Raw genomic sequence first — 19,794 nt, 5'->3', positions numbered from 1 at the left:
TTCCCTGGCCTCACAGGATGGACTTTGCCGCCTGGCACTCATCACCTGCTGATCTGCTCGGGATCACCACTGAGGAGGATCGATGGGGCTCAGGCCACGGCCTCACCCAGGCGTCCCTCTCAGAGCCCTGGGTCTCGCTGGACATCTCAGGTGAACCTTCTCTTTCCTTGCTGACATGGAGGCCACGCATAATGCTCTTCCTGAGTTTTTAGGCTGATGTTTCCACTCTGCAGTCTCCATTGTGGGAGTTGACAGCCAAGACACAGGACCTCCGCCGCAGACAAAGCCTCCTCCCTGCAGAATCCAAACCCTGTGCTGACACAGCTGTCTTATTATCCCAACCTGTCCGGTGCCTCTTTTTGATAAAAATTCTACCCCAGAAGCTCAGTTTCTCTTGTACCCTCTCCCTCTCCCCACGGCTCTCACACTCCAACCCACCATCATAGCCACAGACTCAGCCCCCCCTTCCCTCCTCCATCATGGACCCTGCAGTCTGAGACATCTCCAGTCCCACTCCTGCCACCCCCATTACTGCACTGCTAATTCACCTCAGACACCCCTCAGCCTTCCCTTCTGTTCCCCAATACCAGTGGCCCCCAAACATCAAGAGGGGCTCAAACTATTATCTGCCGCTTGTTAACGAATGGGTTTCTAAAAGCCACTCACTGGCCTTGGGACACCTCTATTCTCCCTGACCTCAAATCCAGCAGCTCCTATCACCTAATCCAAGATTCCGGAGCTATCATCAGTACAATAACCCAGTTCATCTGGAGTGCCAAACCCTTACACTACCCTGTCTCAGATTCCTCCACAGACCTCTCACTTTCCTGTGTTAGACTTAAAAATACACTTTTCAGTTTTCCCTAACATCCACAGTGCCAGACCTTTTCATGTTTACACGTACAGATTCAGATACTTTTCAGTCCACTCAACTAACACAGACAGTGCTGCCCCAGGAATTCAGAGACAGCCTTCTCTTCTTTAGCCAAGCCTTAGCCAATGATCTCGTAACCATAAATCTACAACCTGGCACACTCATTCAGTACATAGAAGACTTCTACTCTGCCCCCTCCTGTGCCACAACAACACAACCCACAGCTGCCTCACTCAACTCTCTCTGTAGTGGAAGACACAAGGTCTGTCGCTCCAAAGCACAAAACACCTCACCAAAGGTCAAATACTTAGGCCTGGTGCTTACACTCACCAGACGGCCCATAACCTCTGACCATAGACTCTTTATGACTTACAGACACCAATCACAAAACAACGAGTATTATCCTTCTTAGACCTATGAAACTTTTTTCACCTCTGGAGCCCCAACTTTGCTTCCTTAGCTCAGCCACTGTACCAAGCCTCTAAGGGCCTCTTTCAGAACCCCTGGACCCCACTACGCCAATTGACACTCCCTTCACGAAGCTTAAGGAGACCCTGCTTAGAGCCCCTGCACTCACCTTCCTAACCCTCCTGTACCCTGTATTCTGTACACTACAGCAGGTAAGGACAGTGCAGTGGGAGTACTGAGACAGAGTGAAGGGTCTTCATTCCAGGCCGTAGCTGACCTCCAGAAACAGCCAGACACTGTGGTTAGAAGACGGCCTCCCTGCCTTCAGGGGATAGCAGTGACAGCCCTCCTGACACAAGAAGCCAAAAAGTTCACTTTAGGACAGACAATCACATTCTACTCACCACACCAGCTAGTTAATCTAATTTCTCACAGGACACCCCCAGCTCTAATGACCCTGTCACAGCTACAACAAGCACATCTACCTCTAATACAAGACCCCACTGTCACAGTCTCACCCAGCAACACCCTCAGTCCAGCCACCCTATTGCCCCCTCCTACAACAGATACAGAGGTACGTCCTCTGCATGACTGCTCAGAAGTCCCCCAGTGAACTCAGGCTTCCTTCCCACACACACATGTTTCTCCTCTCTACTTCTACTTCTAGCCTCTACAAAACTCCGAGTCTCCCCAGGTCACCTACAGAGGACCACTGGTCTTACAAAGCTTTCCTTCACCTTCTAATCATCCTCCTTAGCCGACCACATACTGGTTCTCTCATTTCTCTGGCACCTTCTTCAACAATACGCAGACCTTTGCCTCCCTAACCCTCTGAGGGACACACACCAGATCCTCCTTCATGTCCAGGAGACTTAATCTGTATTAAAATTCCTAAGCCCACAGGTTCAGCTTCAACTCTTCAACCTAAGAAAAACGGACCTCACCTGTCTACCCTGGGACTCCAGCTGCAGTAAAGGTAGAGGGACTCCCATGCTGGTTTCACATCACCCAGAGGAAGAGATGTCGTCTGCTGCCCGGTGATCTCGGTCCCGAACACTTTAAAGGGCCTCTGTGGACCTCACGTCCAATAGCTCCCACCCAGCTCAGATTAACGCAGCACAGACACTAAAGCCTTGCTACCCTACCTGGTTTGGGCCTATACACGACTCTCAGCTTCTCCTCTTCCTCACAGGTGCTCTAACACTCCACCCCCCAAATACACCATTCTCCAGAGGCTCACAGTTACCACAATAATCTTACTGTTTACTTTCCTCGATGCCCTTAGTCAACATAACAGGCTTCCTCCTCTGCCTCAGTCTACTTCTTCACCTAACCCTATGCAAAAAGCCCTACCAGCCTGGCCCTCAACAGGATAATTCTGTCTGTGGATGTGGAGCCTGCACATGTCTTCCCTCCCTACGGCAGGGACCACGCACAGTGGCTGTGATAACACCACAGCTCACCTTGCACACTCAGTCACAAACCTACACCAGCATCTACAAGGCCTCCCGCATCACACTCTCACACGTAGAGTGGCCACGGCACCTACTGTGACTGGGGTAAGTGTATTTTCTGCCATCGGTCGGGGAGCAAGAAGATTAAAAACCAGCCTCACATACTAGCATCAGTCATATGACATAAAACAGTGATAAAAGCAGTCCCCCAAAATGTTAATTCACTCCACGATCAAACAAACTCACCGCCACGGCAGTTCTCCAACAAGGAAGGGCCCTCAGTATTCTCAGAGCAGGACAGGGGGACACTACTCCGTGTTGGGGGAAGAATGCTGCTATTTTGTTAGCCAAATGGATATAGTAAAATATCAGGGACAAACCAAAAACCTTGGCACCTGATATATGCAGCAGACACCACTTTTCATAATCTACCTCCTGGTCACCATGGTGGGGTTCCCTAGACACATGGGCCCCCATCTTAATGCTCATTATAGGTCCCCTTATTACTACAATAATATTTTGCTTTTGCCCCCTGTGCCTTCAGGCTCCTCTCGCAGTTTATCCAGGCCAAAATACAGGCTTTCACTACCAAACATATTCTACTACTGAGCGACATCCCTGCCTTACAGACTCAGACAGAAGGGATCCCTCAATCCCTTTCTCTTCTACCCTAGGCCCCAACAGTGCCCCCTCTCAGCAGGAATCAGTCAGAGAGACTCCATGACACCCCCTAACACCAAAGAGATGGAAATGTTAGGAGTGCCCCCCATTTGAGAGGCAGCACAATCGTCATGACAACGGTTCAGAGCTGTGCCCTGATGATGCACACCTCCTTCTTCCCAGAAGCCCCTATGGCTTCTCCCTTCCAAAAGTCTGCCAAAGCTCAGGCATGTAAAGGTTTACCCAATCCCCTGCACTCTCACGAAATAAACCAGCTCACACCAGCCCCCAGAGCCCTCCCCCATCAGGCAGAGCCTGCCCTTTGTTTGCAGGAAGGCGTCACAGCCTTCTTGGGGTGACCCCTTCAGTGCCCACCCCCATTAAACTTGAAAGGATTTTTGGTGCGATGAAAAAAAGAGAATATAAAGTAGAAATGGCTTTTATTCTAAAGGACGCAGAGAGAGAATCCATGACCTCCATGACCGCCGGGGTCTGGCTTTCTCTGCTGGACACGTGGTGTGGGGGGCATACACATAGCTTTGGTCTGGGGTGGTGCCTAAAGGGGGTATCACTGATGCGCAAGCAGCTGATTGGAATTATTTTCACACCTTATGTAAGTTGTGTAAAGGGTGGGAATATGACCTCAAGGTAAATGTCCCCTGGTCCCGCCTCTCACTGCTGTAATGTCCTATCTAGGGCAAAATACTTTCATTCCCATGTTTTTATTGTTAGGAAAAGAGCAGAGTTTTTTTCTCTTTTACTACTTATGCTGAAAGGGGGGTGCTGTATGGGGGTTTGGGAGGGTTGACCGGATTTGACAGTTGATGCCCATGTAGAAGCTGGTGTGAAGTGTTTTAACCAGGACAACTTCATCATTGGTGAATGCTCATACATTAGGCTGGAAAAACAAAAAGACAAGGTGCTATGAGGAGAAAGGCCACTATCATGTTTAAGGAACAGGGGAGGTAGAAGGAAAGGTGCCTTTGATTTAGATGTGTCATTTTATCAGAACCACGGTGAGATAGAATCATTGCCATGGTGAGGTAAAATTCTGAAAAATAAGTGTGGGGTTAGGAGGAGTGAAGTTATGAGAGGTGATTATTCCCCATATGAAAGGGTGAAAGTTAAAAGTGTAGGTATGTAGGGCTTGTCTCTGGTCTGGGAGTTGAGCTGGAAAAAATAAAAGGGGTGGAGACAGCTGTGGCTGTGTCACTTTTAAGAGCCTAGGCCTTCAGGGATCTCATGTTTGACTAAACAGCTGACGGTAGAGAGAACTAAGACAGCTGTCATGTAGAACAACATGAAGATGATATTACGCATCACGTGGGAGTTTTTAGGAAAGACTGTTAAGAGTCCTGCTGTAAAAAGGATAATTAATTGGACTTCCGGGAGAACATGGCGGACAGATAGCTACAGAGGCTCTCTGAAACACCCAGCTTAGAATTCAGGAATGGTGCTGAGTAAGGAATCATAAGCAGGATGAGATATGCCCCGGTGACCCAAGAACAAACTGGGCTGAGAGAAACCAACTGTGAATGCAACCCTGGTGCTATAACAGGAACAGAAAAGCCTCAGTGTGGAAGCTGGAGCCCGCACCATTGGAAGCCGCGATTTGGGTTTCCCACCGCCACCGCTGTGTCTGCATGGGCTCGGCAGGGAGAGAGACGCGCGGAAGCTCTGAGAATGGGAATCAGTGAACAGAGTTGAGAGCGGGACAGGCGGGGAGCCGTGTATCCACCTCCAGTGAGTGAGGGAAAACTGGGAGTCTGCCACGGTCCAGGAGACTCCAACAGAGGACATTCTGGGACCCGGCAGACTTGCAGGAACAGGGTGCTGCAGTGACTTCAGTCATGTATCCCCCTCTCAAGTGGGATGGGTGAGCAGTGCCTAGCCCACGTAACGCTGATGGCTGAGATCCAGTAGGCTAGCACAGCCCAGGCCCCAGCTCCTGAAGGTAGATTGACCTAGAGTGGCAGGTCCCACATAGGCTGCCCGGCCTGCAACTTCCTGGTGCACTGCGGTGGGCGGGAACACCTAGCCAGCACAATTTAATCAGACTGTGGCTGACAGGGAAGGAAGCGGGGCCTCTATATATACTTGCATATATAAGGAACAAAGAATATGGGAAGAGGCAACAACAAGAAAGGGTCCTCAGCACCCAATCCTGAGAAAGAGACAACAGCAGACACAGCACCAATAGACATAAAGCGCTATCTCGAGAGCCTCATAGACCAATTCAGGAATGAAGTTATTAATGAACTGAAACTAGACATAAGCAGAATAGTTAGAGAAATGCTAAGCACCACCCAAGAAAAAACAGATGGTGGAATGGAAGAACAGAAAAAGAGGGGAGAATTGTTTAATGGAGAAAATAGAGAAAGCATAGAATACATGAAGCAGGTTCAAAGGGACTACCAGGAAATTAAAAAGTCTACTGAAAACTGGCATAACAGCTTGAAAGAAACTAAGGACAGATTATCTGAACTGGAGGGCAGAGTTGTAATATGGGAGCATGAAATGAAAAACTTCTTAAAAATAACAAGAAAACAAACAGCAATAATACAAAGACAAGAAGATGATAAGAGGATCCATAATTTAAGAATTAAGAACATAAAAGAAGAAGTAGGGACACAAACAAATGAACTACAAAAGCTACTCACAAAAATAATCCAGAAGAATTTTCCTAATTTAGCAAAAGATAAAGATACTCAGATGTATGAGGCATACAGGACCCCAGCCACCTACAACCCAAACAGAGTAACACCCAGGCATATAATAATTAAAATTCCAGAAATCCAATACAAGAACAGAATACTAAAAGCCATTAGAGACAAGAAACAGATCACTTACAAGGGAACACCCATCAGAATTACAGCAGACTTCTCGGCACAAACCATCAAATCATGAAGAGTGTGGGGGGAAATAATTCAAGCTTTGAAAGATAATAATCTCCAGCCAAGATTGAGATATCCTGCACAACTGTCCCTGGAAATTGATGGGAAAACAAGGTGCTTCCAGGATAAAGAGGAACTAGGGGAATATGCAACCACCAATTCAACTCTACAGAGAATACTGCAAGATATTCTAAAAAAGAAAAATACGAAAAATCCAGAAGTAGCGGCAGAGAGGCCACAGTGAATGGAGCAGAAAACAAAATGAAGAAGACAAACTGACAACTAATGACAGAAAAAGAGCTCAACAGAAATGAGGCAGAGAAGATTGGATGATAGGAACAGCTATATTGGAGAAAATGACGTCTTAAGAGGTAATACTGATTTAGTATCATCTTGTTTTGAAGTCTCATCAAGCTTTTGTTCTTCTGTCTCCATTGGTTCTCCAGCACAGCTGCTGCAGCTTCAACTGACCTCCCATCCTGTGCAACAAGAAAACAAAAAAAAGGGCTGTGTAGGGAGCCGTGGAAGCTGGAGATTGATCACACGTGTGGGGCTAAAGCAAGACCAGCCCGGAAAAAACAGAGACCACAGCAAGCTATGAAACAAGTTGTTCCAGCCTGGAGAAAAGGGAGCCAGTGCAGCCAGCAGACAAGCTGCGGGGCAGTGGGGTTGCAACTGACCTCCTTCAGAGTCTGTGGAGTATAAATAAATGGCTGCGGTGGTGAGCCGTTCCTTCCCTCCTCTCAGCAGGATGAGGGCCCCACTGTCCCCAGCTTTGCTCTTCTCTATTGTCCCATCCTCTCACCATTCTTCCTCCCAACAACCTCAAGAGCCTCGTGGGTCGTGGCAGCCCAGCACACCCACCGTGTTTACAATGAAACGTTTTCTTAGATCCAAGGTAGACAGGAAGGAAACTTGCAGGTCCTCTGGGCTCCAAGGCAAGCCAGATGCCCACAGGGATCAAAGGCGGCCTCACCATGGACGCTGCTCCTGCCCAGACCTCAGCTGAGGCCTCCATGGAGCAGAGGGGAAAATTCCGCAGGTCTCCAGAGGACCTGCAGGAAAATGGGGTGAAGCCCAGAGTGTAGGGGTCCAGCGTATGGTCTAAGACTGAGGAGGCAGAGTCCCTCACAGGCCTGGCGTCCTCCAGTGCTGTCCTGGCTGTCGGATGATGGCTCCCTGGCTGCCTGCAGCCCACAGACTCCATCAGCCCCAGCAGCACCTGCTGTGTCCTGGAGCTCAGAGACAGCTGGGCCAGAGCTTTCTCTCTGAGGGGCCCAGTCCACTGGGAGGAAATCATCCGGCTGCCTCTGCCCTCCACAGAGGAGGGGGAGAAACATCTCCCGAGAGCCTGGAGGTGGAGGACAGGTGATGCTGAGGGGAGCAGTGACTCCATCACCTGGTGCTCTCCCGTCCTGGCTGTATCTGCTGAGCTCTGAGCTTCTGTTGAAGACAGTGACAGCGCAGCTTCCCCTGTGTCCTGACTGCTCTGTGCATCGCTCAGTGTCAGGGTGACTTTTGTGCCTCTCTTCCTGCTTTTCCCGTTTTCTTGTCCAGACAAACGAACTGCTTGGCCACCCAGGAGAGACGCTGTGGCTTTGCTAGGCAGCACAGGCGCTATTTCAAGAGTGACGAAAACAGAAAATTCTGCTGCTTCAATCTTCAGTACACGGGGAGGGGAGCACGGACACCCGTGGTCACCAGGTGACCTCAGGGGTCATTGCTTCACAGCTGCAGAAGGAAACGGCAACAAAAACGGAAGCTGGCTATGTTTAAACACATCCTGCTTTGTTTTGTTTTGTCTTTTTGAAACAAGGTGTCACTATGCAGTTAGGTGGCCTCCAGCTCACTTCATAGCCCACACTAGTCTCAAACTGCCAGTGATCCTCCTGCCTCAGTCTCCCCTTGTAAATTAACAGCCACTAATTCCATCAGATATTTTCCATCTACACCTTTACTCGTTGCCAATTCTCCCTTCCAGATTATTTTGAAACAATCTCAGAATTTTGTATTCCATCCACAATATTTTTCTTTTTTTTTTCCTTTTTATTTATTTATTTATTTTTGGTACCAGGGATTGAACTCATGACCACACACTTGCCAGGCAGGCATGTGCCACTGAGCTATATCCACAATATTTCAATATACGTGTCTTTAAAACACAAGCCAAATATTATTATCACCCTAAAAAGTAATAATAATTCATTGGCACCCTTAATATTGAACCCAGATTTCCTTAGTCCCTTTTTCAATGTCTGTTTGAATCAAGTTCCAAATGACGTGCTACATCTGGGGTCCCCAAAATCACTCCATGGTGTGTGACTCATTAGGAAGTCTCCAGGGATCAGCACATGGTCATCCTCATGGCTGTGACTTACCATGAAAAAGAGGACTTAAGAATCAGCAAAAGGAAAACACATGGGTTGAGGCCCAGAGAAAGCCAGGCACAGGTTTCCGAGGACCCTCCCATGGAGTCACACAGGACATATTTAACTCCTCCAGCATCAGACTGGGCCGTGTGAAGCGCTGTCTATCAGAGAAGCTCATTAGCAGCTCTGTACTCGGGTGCTTACAGGAAGCTGGTCTTCTGGGCGCCCTCTGCCTATGCCGCCCTCTAGGTTTCCATAATGAAAGCAGTTACATGCTGTATGACGATCACTCTTTCCAGTTAGATAATAGGGAGAATTTTCCTGAAATCCAAGCTTCCAGATGCCAACCCAGAACCATCTTGAAAGGTCTTTCCAAGGATGTCAGTCTAGAGCCTGCAGTGTGAACTCTCCTCCATGAGTGCTTGCACTGCAACTGGTTGACTGCTCTTTTTGAATCTATAGGAATCCCCTGTATTTCTTTTTCCCACGGCAATTATGTGGGTTTCCCACAGTGTGGGTTTTTCTCTGAATCTCCTCTGCAGTCATTTAAAACAGCTCTCCCAGCTGGATATGGTGTGCACACCCGCAATCCCAGTACTCGGGGGACTGAGGCAGGAGGACCTCTGTAAGTTCCAGGCCATCCAGGGATGTATAGTGAGTGCGAGGCCAGTGAGACCCTGGATCACAGAAGCAAAAATAAAATGAAGCATTTCTCTATCTCTGTCTTTCCCATGAACTGGTAATCATATCTGCAGGCACAACACAACAGGGACAACTGTTGTTGTCGATAATGATGATCTTCTTCTTCTTCTTCTTCTTCTTCTTCTTCTTCTTCTTCTTCTTCTTCTTCTTCGTCCTCCTCCTTTCCTCCTCCTCCTCCTCCTTCTCCTCTTCCTCCTCTTCCTCCTCTTCTTCTGGGTAGTAAGATGACTTCATAAGTAGTTCTGTGCACTGTGAGACGTAAATTTCTTCAGGCTCTATCTTCACTATGACACCACTGCCACAGCCTTGGCCCCATATCTTTGCCGTGACATTCCAAAATGTCATTATTAGAAGAGTACAGAGAACCTTGCTAGCTTTAAAACTGGAAAAATTTTTTGATAATTTATAATGAAATGAATCAACACGGGAAGATCTACAAAACTTGGGGGATCTAATTTTTCTAAGGCACACATTAGTACAATATCCTTCAATGTGCAAGGCAGACCTCAGTGTTTCAATCTAATGCACACTGTTTTCAGCTGCTACATTGGGAGAAAACTTTAAGTGGCAAAATTGGTGACATTTTAGTATAGTGGCAAAGATGAATATCCAGTTATAACAAAAGGAAACACAAAAAGCAGATAACATACTATCCTATGGTTGGTTATATATGTCTTTGTCATTAATCGTTACACAGAATTTACTCCTGTACAAACAGCACCCAAATGAGGTTACTATCGTACAACAGAGAGGAAAGACCCAGCACCGTCAGAGCTGGGCAGAGGTGTCCTTGCAGTGGTCATTCTCTGGCACTTGGAAGTGAGAGAAACCTTCCTTCTGACTGAGCTACACTGAGCTTGCAGCTGGCACCCAGAGTGTCAGGCTCCGTAAGCTGGTAGCTCTCTAACCAAGGGAACCGGCTGTCTTTCACTTTCATCCTTGAACAGTGTTACAAATATGCTTAGTATTAAACGTGTGTTTTAAAGTTTCCTCTACATTAAAATTTCCTGTACAGTGTAACCGTGACAGCACAGGTGAACAGGAAGGCCCTGGTTACAGCACTCCCTAAGAAGGTGAACATGAGATAAGAACCCGTGTGAGGATTAACAGTAAAGATGAGATTCCACCTCACCCCAGAAGGAACGGCTAGTATCAAGAAATCAAGCACTAACAAATGCTGGAGAGGCTATGGGAAAAAGAATCCTTCTCCACTGTTGGCGAATGCAGACTGGTGCAGCCACTGTGGAAATCAGTGTGGAGACTCCTCAGAAGACTAGGATTAGAGGTCCTATTTGACCCAGCTATTCCCCTTCTTAGTGTCTTCCCAGAAGAATTAAAAAATCATACATGAGTGGCCGGGATTTAGCTCAGCGGCATAATCACCTGCCTTGCAAGCAGCCAGTGGTGAGTTCGATCCCTGGTACCAATAAAAACGAAAAAGACAAAAAAAAAAATTATACATGGTGATATGTGCAACCTTGTGTATAGCAGAACAATCTGTATGCTCATGTTTATAGCAGCACAATCTGTAATCTGCAAACAAGATTTGCCCATCCAATGAGGAATGGATAAAAAAGATGTGGATTTTATGTAATGGAGGCGGCCATAAAAGGACAAATTTGAGACTTTTTAGGTAAATGGATGCAGCTTGAGACCACACACATAAATGAAGTAAATCAGACACAAAAATGTGTAAACATCGTATTGTCTCACTAGTATGAGAGGCTGAGAGAAACAATAACTGTATATGTATGTGTGTGTACACAGATCATATTTTAGATAGTTACACCACAGATTCCTCTGAGTTCACTGGAGAGGGTTTGTGCTGGCACTGTCTGGACAGTGGAATGCAGATGTCTTGCGCTCTGGTCATTTCAATGCATAATGTATGCAGCATTGTTGCCTGATTATTGCGCTTTGAAATTTTATTTTTTTACTCTTTGAAATAAAATGGATTTGAAAAAAAAATGAGTGGATCAGGGCATCTGGACCACGGAGACAAAGAAGAGATGAGGTGATGGGCAGAGGCAGCCGCAGGGGTGGGGTTGATCCGGCCAGATCAGAGCCCCATGGACAGCAGTGGGCAGGGGAGACATCGCCAGTCTCTGGGGACAGGAGGGGGGCAGTGAGCTCCAGCCCAGCCTTTGCTTTCATTTGGGGTTCTCTGCCAGGCAACTCATGTACCCCAGGCCTCAGCTGCCCACTAACACACCGTGGAGGACACCTGGACGGCTAAACCCGGCCCTGTTTCCGTGGATCGCGGTGCACAGAGCTGGCCAGGACTTTTCCTGATCTGCTCACCTGGCTTTAAGCAATGTAAGTCTGTCTGGCTGAGGTACTGAGGAAGCCCCGCCCACGGCTCCGGAATAACAGGGTGAGCCTGGCTGTCAGCTGGGAATCACCCAGCATAACAAATTACGCGTCAGAGCTGAAGCACCCAGCCCACAACACTAGATCCCCCTCACTGTGCCGTGCAGACTCCTCTTTCCCGGATCTTTCTCTCTGCACATTGCAGAGACAGGCCTCCACCCAGCCCAGCTCAGGCACACAGGAGCTCCCCCCACCCCCTCAGTCGCTCATCCCAGCCACTCCCCCCTTCCCAGGGGAGTAACCCGGTTCAGCCCTGGGTGGAGGCCTTTGTTCCCCTTAGGCCCTGTTCTGGCTGGACTTAGGACTCCCCTGGCTCCCCAGGCTGCAAATCAGCCTGGCATCCTTGTTCTCGCCCTGGATCGCCTGGGGGTGGCACACCGGAATTAATTTACAGGAATTCCAATAGCTTTCCCGCGGGATTACAGATGCGGGTTTTCCTGGACCGAGCGAGGTCTAGAAGGGCTTCTACACCGCGGACAATCCCCGCCGGCCTCCGGGGTGACACCGGGGCTGAGCCGCGCCGGGTCTGGACGCGGGAAGGGCAGCGCCGGGAGGCACAGCTTCGCCCCAGAGTGACCCACGCTTCACGCGGGCCCGCACCGTCCCGGGGCTCCCCCAGGAGGCTGCGGAGCGCCCCGGGGAGCGCACGGCTGTTCTCACCTCCAGAAATAAACAAAACCGCGGGCTCTTCCCACCTGGGAGGCGGCTTCGCCCTCCGGTCGCCGGCCCGCTAAGGGGCTCCCGCTAGGCTCCCCCGACCTGGTCCTGGTGGCCCCGGGGACAAACCCCGGCGTCCCGAGGGGGTTTCTCCCGGGAGGCGGCGGAGGCCGGCGCAGGTCTGCAGCGCGCTCCGCCCGTCCTGGAGACCCGGGTGCGAGGCCGTGCGCGGGGGTCCCGGGCTGAGCCGGGCGCAGGGTGGGCGGCGACCCGCGAGCACAGGTCGGGACCTCACTGCGCCCTGCTGGGCGGCGGGGACCCGGGGGACAAAGGAGGCCGAGACGGAGGTGGCCCCGCTGGGAGTGCGCTTTCCACGGCAGGAGCCGGGGAGGCCGCCCTGACCCGGGCATCCCGCGTCCGCGCGGGTCCTGAGCTCTCGCCGCGCCTGGCCAGGCTCCCTGCCTTTTCTGCCTGGCCAGAGCCTAGGCCCGCGCTCTCGGTCACACAGCCGGTCAGCGAACATCAGGACCCGGTCCCCGAAGTCCCCACCTCCGCTGCTGCCTCCCGCCTCCTCCAGGCGGACGCGGGGCTTCGGTCTGCAAAGGCGCGGGGCGCTGTGCTGGACACTGCAATGCTGCTCTCGGAAAGCTGAGGGCTGAGTGACAGCGCGCGAGGAAAAGGGCGGGAAGCCTCCTCCTGCTCCTGCGGGAGATCTGCCGGAACCTCCTGGAGAGGCTCGAGCCGGAGACCGCTGGGCTCGGCCTGGAAACTCAGGGCTCCGACCTGGCGCTGTTCCCGCCTGGCCAAGCGCGGGCCGATGCCCCGGGGAGTCCGCACCCGATCTCCAGCTCTGCAGCCTTGCAAGGACGAGACCTGGGAAGGGCCCTAATAATTCTGACGACCCGCAAACTCAGGTGACCTTTTGACTGCGCCTGTGTTGGTGTCTTCTTGGCAAAACAGGACCGGGGGTGCCTGCTCCTGCAGCACAATTGTAAAAATACACCCAGGAGGGAGAGGGAGAAGGGAGGACTGGAAAGGAATCGCCTGTTCTGTTCTCGTTCCACCTCACCGCAATGAAAGCAAACATTACACCCTGCAGCCGGCCAGGCCTGGAGGTGCCCGCAGGGCTGTGATCTCTGGAACCTGAGGCAAGAGGGTCACCAAGAGTTTGAGGCAGTCTGGACCATAAAGTGATTTTAAGGCGAATCTGAGCTACACAGTAACATTTTGTCTCAGAAAAAATAAAGCAAATCCCTCCAAAAATTATGTACTGAAAACATGTACTAATTTTTTAAAAAATTAATGAAAATACTTAAATCCCACTAAATTTGAAAGCCTAGAGAAATGGAAAATTTCTTGGACACTTGTGAACTATCAGAACTGAACAAAGAAAATATTAAAACCCTTAACGAGTCTAAAAGCAGAAAATAAAATTGAGGCAGTATTAAAAACCTCACCAACCAAAATAAATAAATTAATTAATTAAATAAAATAAAATAAATAAATAAATAAAACCTCATCAACCAAAAAAGCATAGGTGCCTATGGATTCACCACAGAATTCTAGCAGAACTAGGGGACCTCTGACACAAAGTCTCCATAACTCTTCAATGAAATTGAGGAGAAAGGACACTGCCACATTTATTCTGGGAAGTGATCTTTACTCTGATACCAAAGCTGCACCAGGATTTAACAAAAAATGAAATCCATGGACCAATTTCCTTAAAGAGCACAGACACAAAAAGTCCTCAGCAAGATACAGACAGAACACAACAAATCTTTGAAGAAATCATGCATCATGACCACATTAGCATCGTCCAGGGATGCAAAGATGGTCTGACATAAACCAGAAAGTCTGATCCATCACATAAATAAAACAAGGCCCAGAATCATGCAATTATCTCAGCAGATGCAGACAAAGCCTTGGATGAAGCCTAGCGCCCGTCCATGATACAAACCCTGAGGAGCACAGGCACAGAAGGACCTGGTGTTCCGATGACAGAAGCCACGCATGACGACCTACTGCCAACATCACAAGAAAGGGGGGAACAGAAGGCTTTCCCTCCAAAATCAGGAACAAGGGCTCCGGCTCTCTCCAGTCCTGTGCATTCCCGTACTTGAAGGCTCATCCAGAGCAATCCGGCAGGGAAAGCAATGAACAGGACACACAGCACAAGGAGAAGCCCAGCTGTCCTCACTCACAGGGGAGGATGCTCTACACAGAGGACCCGAAAATCCCACCAGAGACTCCTAGAACCAATAAAGGAATTCAGCCAAGGAGCCAGACACGTTATCAACAGCCAATAACTGTCCTATTCATCAGGATGAACCCACTGAGAAATAAATTAGGAAAACAATTCTGTTTACAATAGCATCCAAAGATTACTTAGGAATTAACCTGACGGAGAAAATGGAAGGCGTCTATACAACCACAGGACCCTGAAAACAGAGACTGAGGGGACATTGGACAATGACTGACCTCGGACAGCAGGAGGGTGGCCACTTCCCGAGGGTGACACAAATCTGGGGCAGTCCCAGTGGAAAGGCAGACAGTGCCCACCACCGTGTTCTCCTTTCCTAGTGGCCTTATCTTTCAATTGCACCCAGTTCCACAGGCCTGGGCCTGTGCCCCTGCAGGTTTTCTGCACCCCAAATGCCCATAGACTCCCGAGCAGAGCAGAAGCCCAAGGGGTAGTGAGGCTGTGTGCATAGGAGGCTGGGCCTTTGGGGAGCCCAGCAGGGCAGGCAGGAGTCCCAGGCCTGTGCCAGTGAGGCCCTCTGAGGTGCCCAGCCAGGCACTGCCCAATCACTCGAGGACCCCCCTGTTCTGGGGGAGCCTGCCTGGGACACAGCACTTCACCTGCCCTCACAGGACACCAGCCCCTTCCCCAGCTCTTCTGCAGGCTGGGCTCCACCTGAGTCCAGCGGTGCTGCTGCTGCTCCTGCAGCTGAGCTGCCTGGGCCCACAGTCAGCAGCCTGCAGGGCAGAAATTCGTGCTGGGTCTTGGTCCAGGTGTGGAAGAGGGGAGGGTGAAGCAAGGAAAGGAAAGAGGTTTATGAAAGGCACAGTCTCTGGCTGGGCAGTTTTCTTGGGGAAAGCAGTAAAGCGGGAGACCACGGCCACACACAGCACGCCTGAACACTGCACCAAACTCCTTTCACATTCCCTGAGCACAGAGCCTGCGTGCCTGGCCCCGAAGTGTAGCCGTTCATGCTACTCCAGGCCTCCCACATTCCCTCCTGTTCTGTTTTACAAGATCAGGGTGAGGAAGAAGAGAGAAATGGGGTGCACAGGGGTACTGGGCTTGATACAGGGAGGGCAGCAGGGCCTGGGCTCCAGTGTCCTCTGGAACAGCACAAGGGAGGGCCTTGAGGAATATAGGAAAACACAGCAAGCCAGAGGTGGGGTGCAGACCTGTAATCCCAGCAGGTCTGAGGTGATGCAGGAGAACTGCTAAGATTTAGAGACCAACCTGGGCTGCATAGTTCAGGGCCAGTCTGAACTATTATAGGAAGACTCTGCTTCAAAAAAAAAAAAAGGATAAAAAGTAATAATCTAAATTTGAAGGCTGAGACTCAGAGGCAGACAGCCAAGGCTGACTGAACACAGCAGGGATCACACAACCAGCAGCAGGAGCAGGTCCCAGGCCCCAGCTGACCTCTAACTTTGGCTGTCACACAGTTGGCTGCTCTGTAACCCTGCCCTGGCCATCCAGCACTGAAGGCTGGAGTTTTCAAGCATAAACCTGGTGTGCTGCCTTCCCCAAGCTGAGCAACAGACAGAGCTGTCAGGGCAAATCCTGGAAGTCAGCAGGAGCCTAAGGTGACAGAGAAGTCCTGCCCCAGGCAGCAGCAGGAGGCACACCCACACCAGGCTGCTCTGCCCCTCACTGCCATGGGCTGTGTGCAGTAGGAGGCCTCAGGTCCACAGCAGAGCAGCAGGAAAGACAGCCATGTGACAGGGTGGCCACTGGGAGGGGTCACCCCAAACAGGCTTGGGGGCGCTCCCTGGAAGCAGGTTAGAAGGCCCCTCACAGCAGGGAGGGCCTTGTCTCTTTCCTTTCCTCTTCCTCCTTAAAGCCTCTTATCTAGGGACAAACAGAGACTGCCCAGGGGTTAAGGGAATCAGGTTCCTTGCTTCTGGCTCAGCAGGGTGAGGGACAGTAACACAGCTGGGGAGAAGGGCTGTTTGGAAACCCCACCTGTCCTGTTCGGCTTACAGTCTGTATACATGGAATCTGTGGTTATGGGCCTTCCGCTGTAGCTCTGTGTGTGAACGTGACATGTTTCATCACAGAATCAGCCGGTCTGTTTAAATTCCATGCACACGCTTAGATTCTAGGCCTTCCTCCTCAATGTAAGGTAAAAAGTTTCTAATATTAAAGGAACTCGTATATGTCAATCTCACATGAAAAATGTAAGCATGTTACGCTGTCATAAAAACACAACTAGTACATTTTCACAGCGAAACCGTCCCCTTATCCCAGCCCTGCCCGCCCCACTGCCCACAGCAATTGAGCCGCTGAGCAGAAGAACCACAGAACAGCTCTGAGCTCAGAGCCCTTCATCCCAGTGCCCACATGATGCCTGGGGTAATACTGCCTTCTTAGAAAATGCCTCTTTTCTGTTTAAAAAACAAAATGAAATTTGTACCCTTGACTGCTTTTTACAAAAACCTTCAGTGTACAAGTTTCAATATATTTAAAAATGCTTTCCCCTCCTCACAGCACCCTTGCACAGAGTGGAGAACAGTGGGGAGCAGATTGCTGACCTCCAGGGAGCCACGCTCAGTTTATGCCCAGACACACAGTCCTTTGTTTATTCTCACCCTCTCACAGGAACTTAATCGCAGCAAACACTTAAGCACTTACAAGGAAAGCCAACAGCTTCCCAGGGACCCTCTCCAAACAGCACAGTGAGGTCAGTGTCAGTAATTCACACCCTGTGACACAGAGTGTGGATGTGATTATTTTACAAAACTCTCAGTGTCAAAAAGGAAGCTAAGGGCCAGGGCTTAGCTCAGTGGCATAAAGGCTGCCTGACAAGTGTGAGGTCCTTGGTTTGATACCTGGTACAAAAAAAAATTTTTTTTTAATTAAAAATTAAAAAGAAAAGGAAAGAAACTAAGGCCATCAGATTGGCAGCTTAAAAACTCACAGGAAGGAAACAGAAGACTCTTCTGCGCTTCCCAGCAGGCTGAGCACTGTGTATGGGAGAGGGTTACCCCAGCTCCTCACACCCAGGAAGACAGAGGCCTTGAGAAGCTCAGCACTGCACAGCTCTGTGGGGTGCTCTCAGGGCTCCCCGCTGCTATCCTCTTAGCTGGGGTTTAAAGACTGTACTTCCTGTGCTGCCTCCTCCCCCTGGCACCTCTCAGTATGCCCTTCCCTTCCTCACCACTGGCCAAGTTCTGCTCTCCCAGAGGAGTGACAGGGCCTCTGCAGCCCAAACCCTAACACCCAGCTTGCCTTCAGCTCCTCCTTGGAGGTGTATTTGTAATCCAATGCTGTGTCCCCAGTTTTCTGATGTCTCCAGGCCTCCTGTTGGTGGATCCTGTTCAGGAGTATTCTTTAAGCCAGTCAACTTGCTGTCCTCGGGTATCTCCTGCATGGCTCACCCCAGGTGCTGAGGAAGATGGAGACCCCCAGGCCCTGTGCTCCTCTGACTCTCCCAGGGCAGCTCCCTCTCTCCTTGGCTCCTGAGTTCCTGTGAGCACTGATTTCCATGTGCAGGCTAGTTTGTTAGTTTCACATGGATTGTCTTTTGCTACATCTGCTCTCTCTCTCTCTCTCTCTCTCTCTCTCTCTCTCTCTCTCTCTGTCTCTCTCTCTCTCTGTCTCTCTCTCTCTCTCTCTGTCTCTCTCTCTCTCTGTCTCTCTCTCTCTCTCTCTCTCTCTCTCTCTCTATCTCTCTCTCTCTTTCATGCAGCCTCAGTTCTCTTTATTTCACCACCAAGTCCTCCAACCCCGGAATCTTTCCAAACATGCTCTACAGTCTTTGTAGATTAGGAAGCTGAGGTGAGCAGCTCTGGATTCTCACTGACCTCCACCAGTTCTTCCCCAGCCCGCTGACAGCAGAGCCTTCCTCTAGGAGGAGGCCTGCCTGACTAGCTTCTGCTGCTGGAGCTCCTCCTGGTTCAGCCTCGCTGGGCGCCCTGCTGCTCCCACCCACTGGGAGCCCGAGCCCCGTGCACTGTACTCCATCTGCTGCCTGGGATCCACTACTGCCCTGCGTGGTTCAGGCTTCCTTCTGGTCTCACTAATGCCCTCTTCGTGCCTGTTTTTACGAAACTCCAAGTCCTCTGGAAAGCTCTGACAAGGATTCTCCAAATCCTCTTTAAGTAAATTTCATCTGCTGTTTCTTGGCAGCAGCCAAGAGGCCACCTACTGGGCAGTCAGCCCCTTCGGATCCGCGGGGACTTTCTTTCTCTCACAGCACATGAGCCCGGGCTGCGACTTCAGAGTTTGGTGCAGCTCCGCTGTCCCCAGGCTTGATCTGGGCTCCGTGAAGCTTGATTCGTTCTTGGGTTAACTGAGCAGCATCTGGTCGTGCTGCGCCTCTCACCTGTGTGGTCTGTCTGCAGCCGAGCCCTATGTGGGCCAGTTCTGTGTGTGGGCGCCGTGGAGCCCTGGGCACCTGAGCTGGCGGCCGCGCCGCTCCTCCGCTGGGTTCCCTGCAGCTGCAGCGCGCCGGTCTCCGTCTCAGCCAGCGCCTCATGGATGCTAGCGAGCTCCTCCCCTGCTGCAGCCGCCTTAGCCTCGTGGGCCACGGGGTCGCGGTTGCCATTCTGAGGGCGGGAGGGACCCGGAGGAGCTCGGTGCGCCCCCTCCGGGTTACAGTTTCTGCGTCCTGCTCCGGGTCGCCTCCCTTCCCATTCCAGGCGCACAGCGGGATCTAACAGGGCTTTAAGGGCGGGGTTGAGGCCCCTGCGGCGCTTTTCTAAGGGAATCCCCCACTAGCACAGGGGATGCCGGCTGCACCGCCCAGCCTCCCTGCGGAACCCGGGGGGTGAGGAGCTCTGTATTCACTGCGTCGTGCAACGAAAGCCAGAGCGCAGGCCCGCGTCAAGGCGCGAGTGGTGACTTTCACCGGAAAGGATTTTGCCCTGAATGGGAAGCTGCAGAAGTGGGAGACTGGGAGGCTGAACCCAGGGGCTCTATCTTGAGTCACCTTCCCCGCCCCTAGGCAATTATCTGTGGCAGGAAGTAAATTCCAATGGGATTCTTGTGCATCTGTAACGCCCCTTAGGCACCACCCCAACCCTAAGCCACAGGTATGCCCCACACCCCGTGTCCCGCGGAGAGAAAGCCAGACCTCAGCGGTCGGGGGTTCTTTCTCTGCATTCTCAAAATAAAGGCCACTTTACTTTATATTCTGTCTTCTAACCGCGCCAAAAACTCTTTCATT

This window comes from Cavia porcellus, unplaced genomic scaffold (genome assembly GCF_034190915.1).
Source record: "Cavia porcellus strain 051 isolate PalLab524CR breed Dunkin Hartley unplaced genomic scaffold, mCavPor4.1 scaffold_28, whole genome shotgun sequence".
In the NCBI taxonomy this organism is placed as follows: domain Eukaryota; kingdom Metazoa; phylum Chordata; class Mammalia; order Rodentia; family Caviidae; genus Cavia; species Cavia porcellus.
This window is presented reverse-complemented; position numbering follows the sequence as displayed.